The sequence below is a fragment of the Castanea sativa genome, chromosome 12 (assembly GCF_040712315.1).
Source record: "Castanea sativa cultivar Marrone di Chiusa Pesio chromosome 12, ASM4071231v1".
NCBI lineage: Eukaryota > Viridiplantae > Streptophyta > Magnoliopsida > Fagales > Fagaceae > Castanea > Castanea sativa.
The window spans coordinates 98352-115745 of NC_134024.1; the positions used below are offsets into that span (position 1 = coordinate 98352).

General features: G+C 32.8%; 1 long non-coding RNA gene and 1 pseudogene across 1 annotated transcript; both read right to left on the reverse strand.

The window, feature by feature from the left end:
* Nucleotides 1–8025: 8025 nt before the first annotated feature.
* Nucleotides 8026–15954, reverse strand: LOC142619404 (TMV resistance protein N-like; annotated as a pseudogene).
* Nucleotides 15955–16148: 194 nt separating this feature from the next.
* On the reverse strand, nt 16149–16618 carry LOC142619203 (uncharacterized). Its single transcript, XR_012841457.1, has 2 exons — nt 16431–16618; nt 16149–16211 (listed from the first exon to the last, which is right to left on the reverse strand). It is a non-coding gene; the product is annotated as an uncharacterized LOC142619203 (long non-coding RNA).
* Between the last annotated feature and the right edge of the window lie 776 nt (nt 16619–17394).

Genomic DNA, 17394 nt, shown 5'->3' on the forward strand with positions numbered 1-17394 from the left:
TGGTAAAATATCATTTAATTAAATGGGTTAAATGGGTTCTATGGGTTAGACACTAACCCAACCCATTTATTAAACGGGTCAGTCGTGTTAACCTGAATATGACATTAACCTGTTAAGTCTCAACCCATAATTTGCTAATTTTGAGTCGAGTCGTGCTGTGTTTGTGGGTCGTGTCAAATTTTGCCATCCCTATTTTTTATTGAAGCAAAGTAATTAGCATCCTATAAAGTATTGAAAAACCAAATAACTAAGGATTCTGCCTCTTATTTTACAAAGCATCAAAATCATATCTTCAAATCTTATTCCACAATTACTTGTTTTTCTCCTTACTCAATCTTGCTGCCTTTCCTTCTGCAACCTTTGGCCTGCAGACAGGAATTTCTTAGCCCGTCCTTCCACAATTGAGTCTTACAAATCTCTCAAAACAGCCGTTATACAAAAGTATCCGTTTTGCTTGAGTTTATAAGCTCTAGCTTTTAGTTTTTATGTAAAAATCATTACAACCTCACTTTTTTTCACTCTTTTTTTTTTTTTTTTTTTTTTCACTTTTTCAAAATACAAGTATACTTTAACACATTTTCAGCAAAAAACCATTTAGTACTTCAGCATGAACAACTATGAATTTCACCAATTCAGCACTTGAGCTCACAGTGATTGCATCCATTCAAAAGCCCCAGTTGGAGCCAAACCATGCTGTTCTTGCAAAATCACATTCCTTAAAAAGCTGCAAGCTTGTTTCTTTATGTATACCATGTAAACAACTTATTAGATTCCTTTAAACTCCATAACCTCCTTATTTTGTCCTTAATTGGCAATACATCCACTGATGATTCTCAAAAGCACAGTCTTAATTAATTCTTCTATAAATCTTTAATATCCATCCCACCCCCCAAATAGATCAGTAGATTCATGACAAAAATAAGCTGATTTAGCTGAAAAAACAAAAGCTTTTTTTTTTCTCTGCTATCCAGATCAGCTTGTCTGGCCTCGGAATTTCAAGTACTGGCAGCTGCAAAATATCTGCTTTGACTCATTATTAAATAACGTTGCTAAGTAATGCCAAGTCCCAACCTTGAGCCTCATGATTTGGCTTTAAATCTCTGGATCAATCCAATCCAGCTTAGTTTGGCAATCAGGACTTGATTAAAAGTTGAAACAAAGGATGTCTTGGTCAAAAGCAACCATCCAACCTAGTTTGCCAATCACGACTTGATTAAATTCTGAATATTAATTAATTTATACTGTTTCCTATGCTGTCTTTGTGCTACAGATTAAACCACGTTTGGAAGCCTGGAGAACATCAGTTTGTTTCACAACTGGTAAGTCATAAAGCTAAGTTTACCAGTTTAGGCGGAGAACAAAGAACCAATGAAATGATGCAATAACCATGCTGAACTTGTACTATATCTTTTGGTAATTAGAAACTGTTTTCTTGGGCTAGTCAAGTCTCTGTCTGAGTCCTTACAAGTGATAACAAGTGATTGTCTTGTATAGCTGAGAATCTCTACCTAATCACTGGTTTTTATATTTTGTTCCAATCCATCATGATTCATGTTTAACTTAATCTCAAATCAAAGGGTGCAGTGGTACCTGCTTAAATGATAAGGCTTGATTTTGTAATGTACTTGAACTTCTGCAGTTCACAATCAATTTAGAAAACCAGTTAATAGTGTACATGTAATTCAATTGTCAATATCCTGGCTGCTCAGGTATAAAAGTCCACAGCACCTATATATATGCTTCATTACAAGTCACTGGGAAAGGGACCAATGCTCACAAGATCTTTTAATCAGCATTTACATATTATTTGCACCATAATAATATCATTTACACTGTAACGTAGTGCTAATTATAGGATCATTTCTTTTTTTCAAAAGAAAAATATTTTTCTCTGTCATTATCTTATGTGCTAAAAGAGTCTCCCTCATATATCATCACTCTAGCTTTGAATACCTGAAACCTCAATAAAAATCCAACTGTGAATTCAAAACTAGTTTAGTCTAAAGGCCTAGCAGGTTTCAATTACCACTAATTTTATCAAAATATAGATATGACACCAATTATTCTAGTATTAAATAGTTAGAAGGTTTTGAAATGCTTGTACATTTTAGTAAAATAAATAAATAAATAAGATTATACAATATACCCTGTCTCTAAATCCAATCCGAAGGACTTTTTAAGTATCTAACAAAGGCCAGAATGGCACACACTAAAGGCCCAACTAGATAATATGCTCCAAGATAAACATAAGCTCCTCTATGTTACTAGCCGATTCCTCCAGCAATATAAAGGGAAAAAAATCACAACTTCTATAGTAGCCTGATATGCTGGTCTATATTTTAAAGAAAGATATTAATAACATATTGGTTAGGCCAATCAAGTAGGTTAGTCCCTGGAAGAAGATTACATCAACGGTGAACTTGTTTGAAGCTTTCAACAGTATTTGTAGAATTTTTAATTGTAAGTACATATTCAAGAATGAAGGCTGAATTAATGCTTATTTGATCATATTGCATGATTTATATATATATATATATATATATATATATATATATATATATATATATATAAAAGTAATAGCTTTTAAGCTTCTCCAAAATTCACAACTCATGCTCTTGTGTAGATTAACTCAAATAAACTACATTAGAGAAACGTGAGAAAGGTACCAAAAAGCATAGCTTGTAGGCGATCTGGTAGCAGTGGGTTCAATTGGACTATTCTTCATCCTATGAAAAACCTAATAACTGAAACTGTATAAATCATATCTGATAAGGACTAGAACCCATTAAAAAAAAAAAGGAAAAGAAAAGTAAAGATCTGGCTATATTGTTACACGTCCAAATCATCATAATATATACATTCATTACAATATAACAGGATTTTTATCCAAAAACAAAAAACACACACACACACACACAATTAGATTGACAGAAATGCTTGTGCACATCCAATATCAGTAGCCTCAATTGAAATTCATCCTATGGAAATCCTCCTCCTTATTTAGCAGTCAATCAATGTATGAAGAGAACATTGGCATTATCTTCCGCAGACATGTCAATTATAATCTGTGTATATATATACGTGTGTGTGTGTGTAAAAACCTGAGTCAGTACATTACAATAATTAAGAAAGAAATCAATCAATAATTGACTTATTCCAAATGAGTGTAATTAAAGTTGATTCTTGACTGTTTTTAGCAGGCATGGCTCCAATGATTATAAAGTATAAACATGTTAGACGTGCCAAAAGAAGAATGTAGTCCGTAGCTTTCACATGTCAAAAATTTATTGGGCAAAATTCTCTAGAATTTGCAGCAGAAGGTATCAGAATAGTAAACAAGAAAAGAGATGTGGCAAGCAAGAAGAGCAGAGCAGGTCCAGAAGATAGAAAAGAAGATCAACTGCAAATTGAAGAATGGAGATGAACCGCAAAAAGAAGTTGTATTTTCACATGAACAGCACGCGCAGAGTTAGTTTATATAAGATAAAATTCTAATCTAATCTAATAAAGTATATATGTACGTGAAACTCTCTCATCAAGACTTGAACTCCCTTACCCCACACTCTATAAGTGCACTCTAGCACTTGTGCAGAGTTAGTTTAGACCTAACTCTAATTTGGACAGAATCGTAACAGTCTCATTTTAGGGATTAAATTGTAGAATGACCAAATTGCAAACGTCAAATAGTAATTTACCTAAGAAATATATATATATATATATATATATATTGAAGATAATAAACAATAACAATATACTTATAAGTCATAGAATGTTATGTTCTTTTTGTTATACGCACCAACACTTTTAATAACAAAAGGGCAAACTATTTGTAATAGTATAAGCACTGATTGCAACAGAAATTTTTCTAAAACTGAGAAACACCTTGTATTTCCACCGAGGTGTTGGAGAAGAAGCAGATGGTGGTGATGACGTAGACCCTCCTTGAGCGCTCATGGAAGCCATAGGAAATAATATACAGATGAAATTTGAAGCTCAATATGTATAGAACTGAAGAAAATAAATTAAAAAAGGAACACATAAATTAGTGAAGGATTCAGTTCCTATCAGATTGTTGCCTATTTGGTTAGAGAGAGAAAGAGAGAGAGAGAGAGAGAGAGGAAGCCCATTGAAAATCCTTGCAATTAAATAGGAATGCCTATGATTTTGTGTTAAAAAAAAAAAATCATGAATAGACTTTCGGGCTGGAAAGCCCAAGCTTTTTCTCTGGTTAGCTGGGTCACTCTCATACAGCAACAAGGCCCTAATTGCAAAAAGAAACTGGGCCGTAAGAGGAGATTTGGGCATCAACACTCAAGAGGAAACGTCTCTTGAATTATTTACACCACAAAACAAGTCTGTCGTTTTATTTGGGCTTTAGCTTAGGTGAAACAGAGGAGATATGCAGTAAGAACTCGGCCCAGATAATTAAAAAACGGCATGTCTATTAACTTACAGAATGACCATCGGACAGGGTTGGGGGCCTTGAGGCAAATCTGCAATGCCCAAAATAAGAATGTCTTCGAGGACCTACTAGCTTTTCAAACAATGATCATTTTTTTTTATAAAATAAGAGCTCTATCCACTGATTCTCTACGTCTCGCACTATAAGTAATTTCGGGGTGACCAACTATTAGCCATATGAAGCACACTGTGTAAATTTTATTTTATTATTTTATTTATTCAGATGCCATTTACTACAAACTTTATATAAAATAAATAAATGAAGTTATTATTTACTACAAGTTTTATAACAAGAATATTTGAATTGCGTCTTTATAATTGGTTACAAACCAATTTTAAGTTCAATATAATAAAATTCGTATAACCTTTAGTAGTTAACACTACAAAAAGAAATTTAAAATTACAAATTGACCTCACAACAAATATGTATGATTTTAACAGTAGAAAAAATAAATCAATAAAAAAAAATGGTGACACAACAATGGAAGATGAGGGTGAGAGGGGGGGGGGGTGGAGAGTGAGTGTATGAGAGACCTAGTTTCCTCCAAGTCTCCTCATTCAAAATAATAATCATTGTTGATTTTTTTTTTCTTTTTTTTTGCAAAGCTTATAATAGGTGTAAATGAAAATTTTAAAAACGGTAAATATTTATAATTTATTATTTTAAGTGAACATAAAATTAAAAATTACTTGAGAAAGAAAACAATATGGCATTATTTATTTTAGTATAAAATAATAATTAAAAAACCTCGGCCTTGGTTTGTTTTTGTAAAGGGTTAAATTAATAGTTTAATACACTTAAGATTAAATAATTTCATGAGAAGATACTTGTTATTCTAGATTAATAGTTTAATACAATTAAAGATTAAATATTTTTTTAGAATATGATCCTACAAATATTCTAGAAAATAAATTATATATTATATCGCATTACAAATAATTACATATTCTTACATATCACAAGGGCCGTGACTGTTACTAATCAATGCCTCAACCCAAGTACCCAACCTCGAGCCTCATTGTATTTGTTTATAAGATCATCTACAATTAAAGGCTCCTTTGCAAATCCAGATTACTATTTGGGTTGGCTTTAAAACCCTGGAACCATGGAATCCAAAGACCCTCTCACATATCAATGCTATTTGTATCACATACATATCATGCACTTATTATAGCTTTTTCAAAACCTCTCCATAACAAGAGTCCTTTCCCTTCAACCCCCTTTGCCACTTCTTGCTGTATGTCCATACTTGCCTCTTAACACTTGAAAGAAAGGATGTCTTGGTCAAAAGCAACCATCCAACCTAGTTTGGCAATTATGGCTTGATTAAATTCTTTGAACTTTCTAAAACCCAGTTCCCCACTTTTGCTTAGGCTGCCAAATCAAATCCCATGTTTTCCAACCAACAGACCTGCCATTTCCATCAAAATTTTCTGACGTCAGCTCCCCTTTTTTTTCACACTGCAAGTTGAAAGAAGCCATAGTGTTTGTTGATATAGACTGTCACACAGCTGTTGTATCATATATTAATTCATTTGATATGAATTCTTATGCTGCAAATGAAACCGTGTATGCAAGCCAGGGGAGCTTCAGTTGTTTTACAACTGGCATCCAAATTTCATAGAGCTTATACTATTTCTTTTGGTAATTAGAAACGGTTTGTTCGGGATAGTCGAAGTTTGTCTACCAAATTAGTAGATTTTAATTTTAAATTAGATTCATGTTAACTTAATCTAATATTGAAAGGTGTATTGGTACCTGCATAAATGATATGGCTATATTTTTTAATGTACTTGAACTGCTGTAGCTCACAATCATTTTAGAAGTGTACATACCATTCAATAAACGTAATGCTGACTGCTCACATATAAAAGTCCCTTTTGTCGCAGCTACTAAATATGTGCTTCATTACAAGTCAAGATTTTAATCATTTTTCACACTCCATAATATGCTCCAAGATTGACATTAGCTTCTATATGTTGTCAGCAGATTCCTTTAGCAACGTCAGCTTCTACATTGGCCTGATATGCTGATTTAATTTGAAGAAAGATATTAACAATATAGTGGTTTGGCCATAACTATCAACTAGACAAATCCCTAAAAAAATCAAAGAAGATTACATTAACTATCAACTTGTTCGAAGCTTCCAACAGTGTTGTTGACTTTTTAATTGCAAGGATATATTCTAGAATGAAGACTGCATTAATGCTTAGCTAATCGTACAGCATGATTGATAAAAAGTAGTAGCTTCTAAACGTCTACAAAATTCACAACTCATGCTCTCATAGACATTAAATCAAAATCACCACACAAGAGAATTGTGCAAAGTTAACTGAAAGTATAGCTTGCATACCATCCAACAACAATAGGCTCAATTGAACGTCATTCTATAGAAATCATTCTAACTGGTACAGACTAAAACCCCTTTAAAAAAGAAAGGAAAAGACCGTATTCTAAAGTCATTATGAAACAAGATACAAGGATATGTCACTTGAATACATTTCCAAATCATTATAACCGAAACCATTTGCAAATTCAATACAACATACAAGAATTTTCAACTAAAAAAAATAGTCATATTGACAGAAATGCTTATGCACATCCAATAGCAGTAGCCTCAACTGAAATTCAAGCTAAGAAAATCTTCACCATTCAGTAGCTAGTCAAAGTATAAGTAAGACATGAGCGTCATCTTCTAGAGACCTAAATTGTTATCAGCTACATATATGTGAAAACTTGAGTTAGTATGGTACCATAATTAAAAATAATAATAATAATATTTAGGGCAAATTACAACTTACTCACCTGTGATTTGACCGAAATTTAAGTTGCCTATTTGTGGTTTGAAATTTGACACTTTGCCCATTTGAGGTTAGCTTAGTTAAAGTTTTTGTAACTCGCTTCTATTAAAAATATAGCTAAATGTGTAATTTCTCTTTACTATTATGTCTCTATCCTCAAAAAACACAAAAAATATAAAAATACAAGATTAAATAAGATCAAAAAGAATCCAGCATAACACTTGCATCATGGAATTTCAAATCACAAGTAAGTAACTTAAATTTTGATTTAACCTCAGGTGAGTAAAGTGTCAAATTTCAAACCACTGGTAAGCAACTTAAATTTTGATCAAACCTCAGGTGAGTAAAGTGTCAAATTTCAAACCACTGGTAAGCAATTTAAATTTTGGTTAAACCTTAGGTGGGTAAAGTGTCAAATTTCAAACAACATGTAGACAACTTAAATTTCAGTTAAACCACAAGTAGGTAAATTGTTATTTCTAATATTTAACTCATGAATAATTAGTACAATTGGAGTTCCTCCTTGCCCTTTCTGGAAGGCATAGCACACCAATGATTATATGAAGTATAGACATGGTAGAGAAGGAAGTACTATAGTAACTATATAGTTTCTAGTTTTCACGTTTCAAAAATTTATGATGAAAATTTCTCTTGCTTTTGCCAGCACTACACAAGGTGAATATGAAAATTAGCATAATACTTGAACACTTACAAATGGGATGCCATAATAGGATTGAAACCATCATCATAATACTTGAACACTTACAAATGGGATGCCATAATAGGATTGACACCATCATCATCCTCATCCTCCTCATCATCATCATCCCTATCATCATCACCAACTGCATATTTGTGTAAACCTAAGTTAGTATAATAATAATAATTCACTCATTACTAATGAGTCTAATTAGAGTTTGCTTCCTACAAGTTTTGTTAGGCATGACACCAATGATTACAAAGAATATACATGGCAAGGAACGAAATACTATACAGTCTCTAGCTTTTACATTTCAAAAATTTATCAGGAAAAGTTGTATTGCATTTGCCAGCACAAAATGAATATGTAAAATAGCATAATATCTGATAGTTACAAATAGGATGCCAAATTAGGATTGAAAGATCTACATTAGCAAAATCAATAGAGAAATGTGATGGGTGAAGCTTGAGAATGTATTTCCTATCTAGATCATATTCTTGTAAGTGATGATGATATAGAGGCTTAAAAAAATTGGCAATAAACTCGTGTGGCAAAATTTAAGTTTAATTTTTCAGAAACTCAGAAAGTATAGGGTTATTGGGATTGCTTGCACATGGTGAGCCAAAAGAAGAAAAAGAAAAATGATGAGACTTACTTGCCAATGACAAAACCAAATGTATAGTTAGAAAGAAAATAAGATAGAAAAGGAATGGACATTAATGGGAAGGATGGTTGAGATGGTTATTACCAGTTAATTTATAGATGGGTACTTTCCCAAAGCTCGCAATCAAACATTGTGCATTTGTTTGGTTGAACTCGTCTATATCTTCCTCGTATACCAAACTGACCCCGAATTCTGTCTCATATAGATTACCACCCTCAAATATAACCTTAATTTGACTGTATTCACCATTCCCAATGGTAGCAAACCACTCATCACGAGACAAATACAATAGGTAATTATTGAAGTATTTTTCAGTTTTGACCTTGACATTTATTCGGGTAGTAAAAAGTTCACTGGCACAGTGACGTTGAGGCATTTTACCAACGGCTACCTCACAAACTCTAATACCATGTATTGGCAATGCATCTAATACTGATGCCCAGAAAGCTAATCCTATCCATTTACTATTATACCAATTTGAAGGCAACTCTATGCTTATTGAATTCTCCAATATTTCAGTTAAACATGATGGCATAATTATCTGAAACTTAGTTATAGATCCATCCTCTTTCCCTTTGGAAGAAGTTCCATAAACGGTTTTTCGACAAAGGAGCCCCTGTACCTATACCCAAAACACAACTATTGTTAACTGTTATTATTTAACAATTCAAGAGAGAGAGAGAAGAGATTACCTGTAGGAAATGGAACAATATTGTAAATTCCTTTTGACTGTGCCTCTCATCATACGGAAGCCATTGGGAGAAAGGTTGTGACCAGATACTCAGTTTGACCCATGCTGGTAACCATTTCAGGGAACCACAACATTCCACGTGTATACATCTTATAGTTGATGGAAGCCTTGGCAACGATTTTAGTTTTTTGCAAAAGGTAAGATAGAGTGTTTGAAGAGACCTCAAATTATCCATGTTGCTTGGAAGACATTCGAGATTTGTGCATGTTAGATCTAAGAAAGTAAGGGCAGTCAAACACTTGATCAATGAGGGTGGTACTTCCTTCATAACAGTCCAACTCAAATTGAGTTCCAATAGGCTTTTCATAATTCTCATAAATTTCGAAAACGAACTGATTTTTGAGCAACTTGCAAGTTCAAGCTCCATAAGGGACTGCATTACAGCAGACAAGCATTGAAGATCGGTAAGAGAATCGCATTCTTCCAAAAGTAAATACCTGAGCTTGCTGATTGTCCAATAGATGGGTGGATCTCTACCAAGCTGTCGCACTCGGTAAGGTTTAGTCCCTCAAGCATCAGAACACCTGAAAAGTCAGGTGTCCTGATAAGGTTTTTGGAACCACAAAGATCAATGAACTTTAAGTTGACTGAACGCTGTTACCAGAAAAATAAAAAAAGAGTTTTCGTCAAACGTAGAAATTAGTATTTGTAGCTACACTTAAAAAAAGAGAGATAATAAAAAGCAATAGAAAGGCAGTTAAAAAAAACAAATTACCATTACTCCTTCCCAAAGATATTCAATTCTGCTTTCATACAAGTCAAGTCCAACAAGCTCCTTTGGTTGGGAACTGGATGACAAACATTTTAAAGGACAACGGTCCCATGAAAGATGCCTTAGTTGATTAGGAACAAGAATTTGTCTTTGGTCATTAGGAACAGCAAGATATCTTTGGTCATTAGGAACAGCAAGATATCCTTGGTCATACCAGTATTTTGTCTTCTCAATTCTCATCAATCTAAGATTAGACATCTTTGATGATAACACTTCAGGAATTGTTGCATGGTCAAATTTATTTCCATTGTCTTTAACGACTATGGCTTGAATTGCTTCTGTTGCCTAAGATTTCAAAAGCAAAGGCTTGGTGATTTGCAGTTTTGCACAATCAAATGACAAGAATACTAAAATTATTTAAGCTCTATACCGTTTTTAAAGCTGTGAAGGAGATTAAAAAAAAAAAAATCTTACTCCCTAAGTTTTCCATATATAAAACTCTCCAAAATATATATATTTCTTTAAAAGGCCTTCCAATATGTTGGGCCCAACCGCAAATTTAATATTTAAAAATAGGAAAATGTACATCAAATTATATACCATTTGGCATTGCGATTTTGTAGAGAAAAAGAGATATTTAAATGAAAGTGCAATAAGATTGGTGTTTGGTTTTGCATTTTTTGGAAAATTACATTTTTATAATAGAAGAAAAGTTGCATTTTCAAATAGCAGCTCATGGAAATCTCTAAAAAATTGCATTTTCACACTGCAATTTTTCATAACAATAATAATTTCTACATATTTTACCAAACACTTAATTTCATTTTGAAAAACACATTTTCTAAACACAACTTCTAAAGTTTTCAAAACATGAATTTTCATAAAACTAACCCAAACAGATTCTAAAGAGTCCCATTAGTAACTAATAGATCGTAGTACATCATATGTTGATAGTAAAATGTACTACATATAAAGGCCTATTAATAGATTGTATTACACATCTTTTTTTTAAGTCTTTTTTTCTTATTAATCTGTTTAAAATTCATACATTAAAACTTGAAAGGTGCACTTCTACCTTTTAGAAATTCAAGATCAAAGGGGACGGGGGGTGGGAAGGAAATCACAACATTACTTTTAAACTGGCGGAAAAAGAAAATAAAGCCTATAGAATGATTTCTTTTATATTAAAAAAATGTTAAGATAGCCTTTTTATTCTAGGTAGTAACCAAGAGATGAATAATTAGTTCATTACATCAAGAAAAATAAATTCAATTTCATAAACAATTACAAAGAGATAATATATGTTTTCAAAATATAAGAGATCATCATTGACAATATATTAGCATGGTAATTGGTAAATGAATGTTTTATTCTTGATTTCGTTACATAAATACTTATTGAACAAAATTATTTTACTATACCAACTCAATATTATTCATTGAAATAAAATTATAGCTTTGTCATTTTTCTTACCATATCATTCTCCAATACATGAAGCAAGTCCTCAACAAGCCACAACCGACTTTGCTTTCCAAGCTTTCCACCTGATTCAAAACGAATAATTTTTTGACCCATTTCTGATAGTAGATCATGCATCCCAAAACATTCTTTGTCATCCACTGTTAGGAGAGATCTTTCCACAAGAACACTTACACCAATTCTTGCATCAAAACCACAATTCTCTAATATTTGTATTACTTCATCTTTCTTCTGCCCTCTAAAGAAACATGCAATATCTAAGAATATCTCCTTCCACATTTCCTCCAGTCCATCATAACTTATTTTAAGTATATCATGTATGTTTCCTTTAATATTTTTAAAACTATCAAATGCACTTTGCCACTCTTCTACTGTTCTTCCAACCAAAAAGGAACCCAAAGTAACAAGAGCAAATGGAAGGCCACTAGCATATTCTACAACTTTTTGGGAGAGCTGCATATAGCCTTCTTCGGGTTGCTCCTTTTTGAAGGCTTTCGAACAAAAAAGTGTTAAGGCATCATCATCATCTAATCCATTAGGCTTATATATTTTAAGCACTCCATGTTGGACTAACACATGTTCATCTCTAGTTGTTATGATAATCCAACTCCCTGATCCAAACCAGTCACGCTTTCCAGCCAAATTTTCTAATTGGTCCTTGTGATTAACATCATCTAGGACAAGTAGAACTTTTTTATGACGTAACCCACTACTCTTGATTTTTCTAACTCCTACTTGAACATTGTAGATCGTTGTATTACTTCCCCCCAAAATTTCATCAAGCAATTGTTGTTGTAATTCATGTAGTTCACCTTTTTCTGATCTTTCCCTAACATTGGCAATATAACTAGAACCTTCAAAATGATCAGAATACTCGTAATATATAGCACTAGCAAGAGTTGTTTTTCCCAGACCTCCCATACCACAAATCCCCATCATGTAAATATGGTTCCCAAAACCTACATATGAAGGGATCAATTTTGCCACCATAGAATTTATTCCTATCAAATTTTCGTTAATGCTTGAGGATTTAGAACTCAATTTCTCCATAATTCCTTTCACATTGTCTTGGATAATTTTAGACTCATGCCTGCAAAGAAGATAGAAAATAATAAAATGATGGTTCAAACCAATTATAAAACTTTAGGGGAGAAAGAAAAATATTAGGTAAAGATACTCCTTGGGAGATATGTTTTCATGAATTAGTCCACTAATTTTCTTAGGTTAGCAATGATATTGGATCCACTAAATCCAAATTCTATTTCATCAAGAGATACATTGATCGAGCAAAAAATTAAGCATCTCATTTCATGCTTGATTGCTGAGAGAAACCTCATTGGAATACTTTAAGTTAAACATGCTAAATATAAATGTTTAAGACCCTTTGAGGTTGCTTGAGTACAAAATATTAATAACAATGGCAATACTCAAAATTTTCAAAGTAGACAATTGAAAAAGCTTTGTATACCAGGCAAATGAGTGAAGAGGAGGTATTGGTTTCTATTAATTAAAAATAGAATTTAATGATTTATATCTTTGTGCCAACACAAACCCAAGCTTTTACTTCTTTAGTTGAGGCCCAAAGGTATGTTATGTTTCTCTTTGTTTAAAACCATTCAAAAGCACCCTAATATCAATGATAAACTCCTCAAAGCTATACTTCTTCAAATTAAATTATGTAAACAATTGGTTTGGGAGTGGAAATAAAATGGATAAATTGGTTTGATATTTTTTTTTTATAACTGAAATAATGAATGAGCCAAAATTAAATCTTTATGAAATTGGCATGCCCACCTTGAATCAAAAATATAACTTGCCAAAAGTTAATTTTGGATGGTTGCATCATGTTGAGTTATAAAAGTGTTATAATTCTCCAAAATTTCACTTTGAATGACTTTAATTCTTAAGGGGCCAAAGAAGAATTTATAAAAGTTTTCCTATAAAATAAATGCTCCATTTGTTTTGACTAAAAATACTTGTCAGAAAATTGACTCATTGTCATGTATTTGGTTGCAATATTGATAATGAGCTAATAAAACATTGTGTTCTTTTTGGGTCATTTGGGAGCCTCAAATGTTAATATTGACCCTAAAGTCTGAATTTATTCGAAAAATTTATAATAATAAAAAAAAGCATTTGAGAAGAAATTCACAGATAGTCAATACCGGTCCATTGCCAATTAATGGCGGTCAATAGTCGAACCGTGATGTGAGAGGAATTGTCTTTGGAGTTTGGAGAGTTTTTAACGTTGCAAAGTTCATTTGTAATGATTTGTTAAGAAAAAGGGTAAATTCCACAAACCACCCTGAGGTTTGTAATAATACCAACTAAGTCCAAAACATTTTAAAACCTACCAATTTCATCGTAAAAAGACAATTTTGTCCCTAAAGACATTTTAATCCCTAACCCCGTTAGCTATTCCGTTAGTCATTTTACTTCTTTCTTTTTCTTTTCTCCTTTCCCAAACGTAACAAGTCTGCTCTCTCTCTCTCTACCTCTTTCGTTCTTCTTCCCTCCGACCTCTCTGCATTTTTTTTTTGTTGCTAATCCTAACCCTTCTGCACTCTGCTCTTCTTTTCCCTCAGGCCTCTCTCTCCAACCTGACCCATTCTCTTCTCTCTGACTCACCCTTTTCATTTATCTCTTTCTTCTTTCTGCAATGGCAGTGGTGCATGGGTTTGGTGGTTTGGGTTGGTTGGTGGTTGTTTAAGGTGGTGGTGGTGGTGGGTCTAATTTGGGGTGGATTTGAAATGGGGGTGGTTATGGGTTTTGATCTAGGGTGGATTTGCAGTGAGGTGGGTGTGGGTTACGAAGTGGTGATTGGAATTTTTGGATTTGGGTTTTATTGATGTGGGTTTGGTTGGGTTTTGTTGTCAGTGGTGGTCACTGGGTTTTGTGGCCAGAGGTGGTTGTTGGGTTTAGTGGCCGGTGATGGTGGTGGTGGGTTCCAATATGGAATGAATTTGCAATGGGGTGGTTTTGGGTTTTGATGTGGTGGTGAGTTTTCTATGTGTTGAAGGATTTGGATATTGTTGGAGCAGATTTGACTGGGTTTTGGTATGGGTAGTAAAATTGTGTTGTGGCTCTTGTTGTAGTTAATCTAAGTGGTTGTGGCTAATCTGAGGAGTGGTTATGGCTGATTAGTGGAGAGAGAGTGAGGGAGGAGGGAAGAGGGAAGAGGGAAGAGTAATAGTGAGGGACAGAGAGAAGAGAGAGAAACTAACGGAGGTTAACGTTGTTTAGTGGTGTTTAGGGACAAAATAGTCTTTATGGACCAAATTGATCAATTTTGGAATGTCTTTGACCTAGTTGGTATTAACTCAAACCTCAAGGTGGTTTGTGGAATTTACCTAAGAAAAATGTTTTGGAAGCCTTTTTATGTTCTGTTGTACGAATTTTTTTTTTTTTGAAGAGTTGGACGATTTTTCAAACAATAAGAAAACTTTATCCACTTATATAAGAGGAAGCAAAAGATCTAGCTATAGGTCATCTCCATATCAAGGATTATATTATATTTAAAAAGAATATAATATAAAAAATTAATGTCAGCAGATTTGATTCTCAAAAAAAAAATGTCAGCATATATATATATATATATATATATATATATATATATATATATATTCTTGAATCAAATAATTCCATTTTGATCTTTTCACAGAGCTTCCCCAAGCCCAGATTCACAACCACTTCTACCGTTCCTAAAAATTTAACAGAATTTTAAGTAGAATACCATGACGTAGTTCAATCCATGTGTATTATGAAATATTCTCTTAGCTAATTATATGCTTCATGGTAAATAAAAGAAGGTTATCATTTGAAACTCATGGAAATTACCTATTTTGTAGATGCAGATCCCAACCGGAGATATCAGCCACTTTTTTTAAAGTATCTCTCCATGTTTCCACCTTCTCTATGTTATCCTCAAAGCGTTTTTGGTGATCAATAAAGGCTTGTTCAAAAGTTTCGGTTTGTTTTCGTACAACAGATGGGCTGACATTATAAAAAACTGGCAAAACTTTCAGTCCCATTTCATCCTTGCATTTGATAATCTTGGTAAGCTCATCCAAGCACCACGTAGAAGATGCATAATTTTTTGAGAGAATGATGATAGCAAACTGTGATTCTTCAATTGCTTTGAAGAGCTCAGAAATACGTTCTCCTTTCTTGAGTTCTTCTTCATCCCTAAAAGTAATAATCCCCTTCCCTTTCAAAGCATCATATAGATGGTCAGTAAAATTAGTGCGGGTGTCCTCACCCCTAAAACTAAGAAAAACGTCATATTTTGGCTGACGTGTTGAAGAAGAAGATGGTGACGGTGATGACTCTCTTTTACGCTTCCCTGAATGTTGGAAATTTAGATAAAAGGAGTACAACCAATTAAAAATAAAGAAAATTAAATAATTAAATTAAGGAAGAAGAAAACGATGTGAAGAGGGATTCTAATTTCAGGCAGGGAGCGAAAGAATAATAATAAAAAGAGAGGATTTTGCGTTAAAACTTAAAAGTGTGAACTTACCCATTTGTGAGAAGGAATTACAGCAGCGATGGCCTCCAAAACCTCCTGAAAACACTCCTGTTTTTGCTTCTTTTTCTTTTTTTCTTTTCTTCCTCAAAGTAGAGACAACTGAAAATTATTTAACTATAGGAAATGAGACAAAGATAAATTAATAGATTAAAAAAATTGCTAAGGAATTTAAGCACTCTTATAAAAACTCTAATCTTAGAAAGCAAACTTTTGTTTGTTGCTTATTCATTCATTTCATTGGTAATGAGAAGAAGAAAGCAATTTGATATGGATATTTCATTCCAAGGAAAAAAAAATGAAAGGGATGAGTATGTGTGAAAAAAGACAACTTACAGATTTGGAAAATTGAAATTAGAGTAGAGTAGTAGTGATTGATTGTAATGCTCGAAACCCAAGTTGAAACAAAGGCAGATCCAATTGGTGTTAGATAAAGGAATGGACTCTGTTCTTTATTTCTCCGTGTGCTTGTGTCCACAACTTCAATATCCCCTGTTTTAAGTCAAGTCCACGCTCTTCCTGGGCCAGCCTCAAATGCCTTTTCCCACTACTCTTTTCTTTTTCTTTTTTCTTTTTTCTTTTTTTTTTTTTACGTGGCACAAAAGTCATTGATTACACCACTTTTTTACTCCTTCACTTTATTGCTTTTTTATTTATACAATTATTTGTTAAATCGGTACAAAAGAAATAGTATAGAGACACAGTATTTTCGTGGTATCCAGGTATAATGTCTATGAAACTTTGTTTAAAATTTCTTTGAATTCAATCAGATGTGGTGGGGGCATACTACTTACGAGAGATTTCCATATCTACAAGAAGTTTCCTCCCAAGTCTCCTTGTTTAGAGAATTGAAGAAGAAAAAACAAAAATAAAAACTTTTTATTTAACTAAAATTTTATGGTAAAATATATAAATTATCATTAGATTTTGCCATACTATTTTTTTTTTTTTATAGATTTTGCCATACTATTAAAACTCTACAAAGGTCACATAAAGTCATTTGAAAATTTATTTGCTCTTGCTTTCATCTCCATCTCTCTTTTTTTTATCAAAATCTTCCTTCTTCATTTCTAATTGTTATTTATTTATTTTATTTAAAAAATTAATTCTTATTTGACTGTTATGGGTTATTCATACAATTATATATATATATATATATATATATAAAATATGTTAAGTAGGTACGTGATTTCACATTATATGATAATGAAAATAGTGAATGATTATATAATATAATTTGATCCTTTTTTTTTTTTGGAAAGTGCAATAGAAATTTCATTAATGAATATGAGCAAAAGTC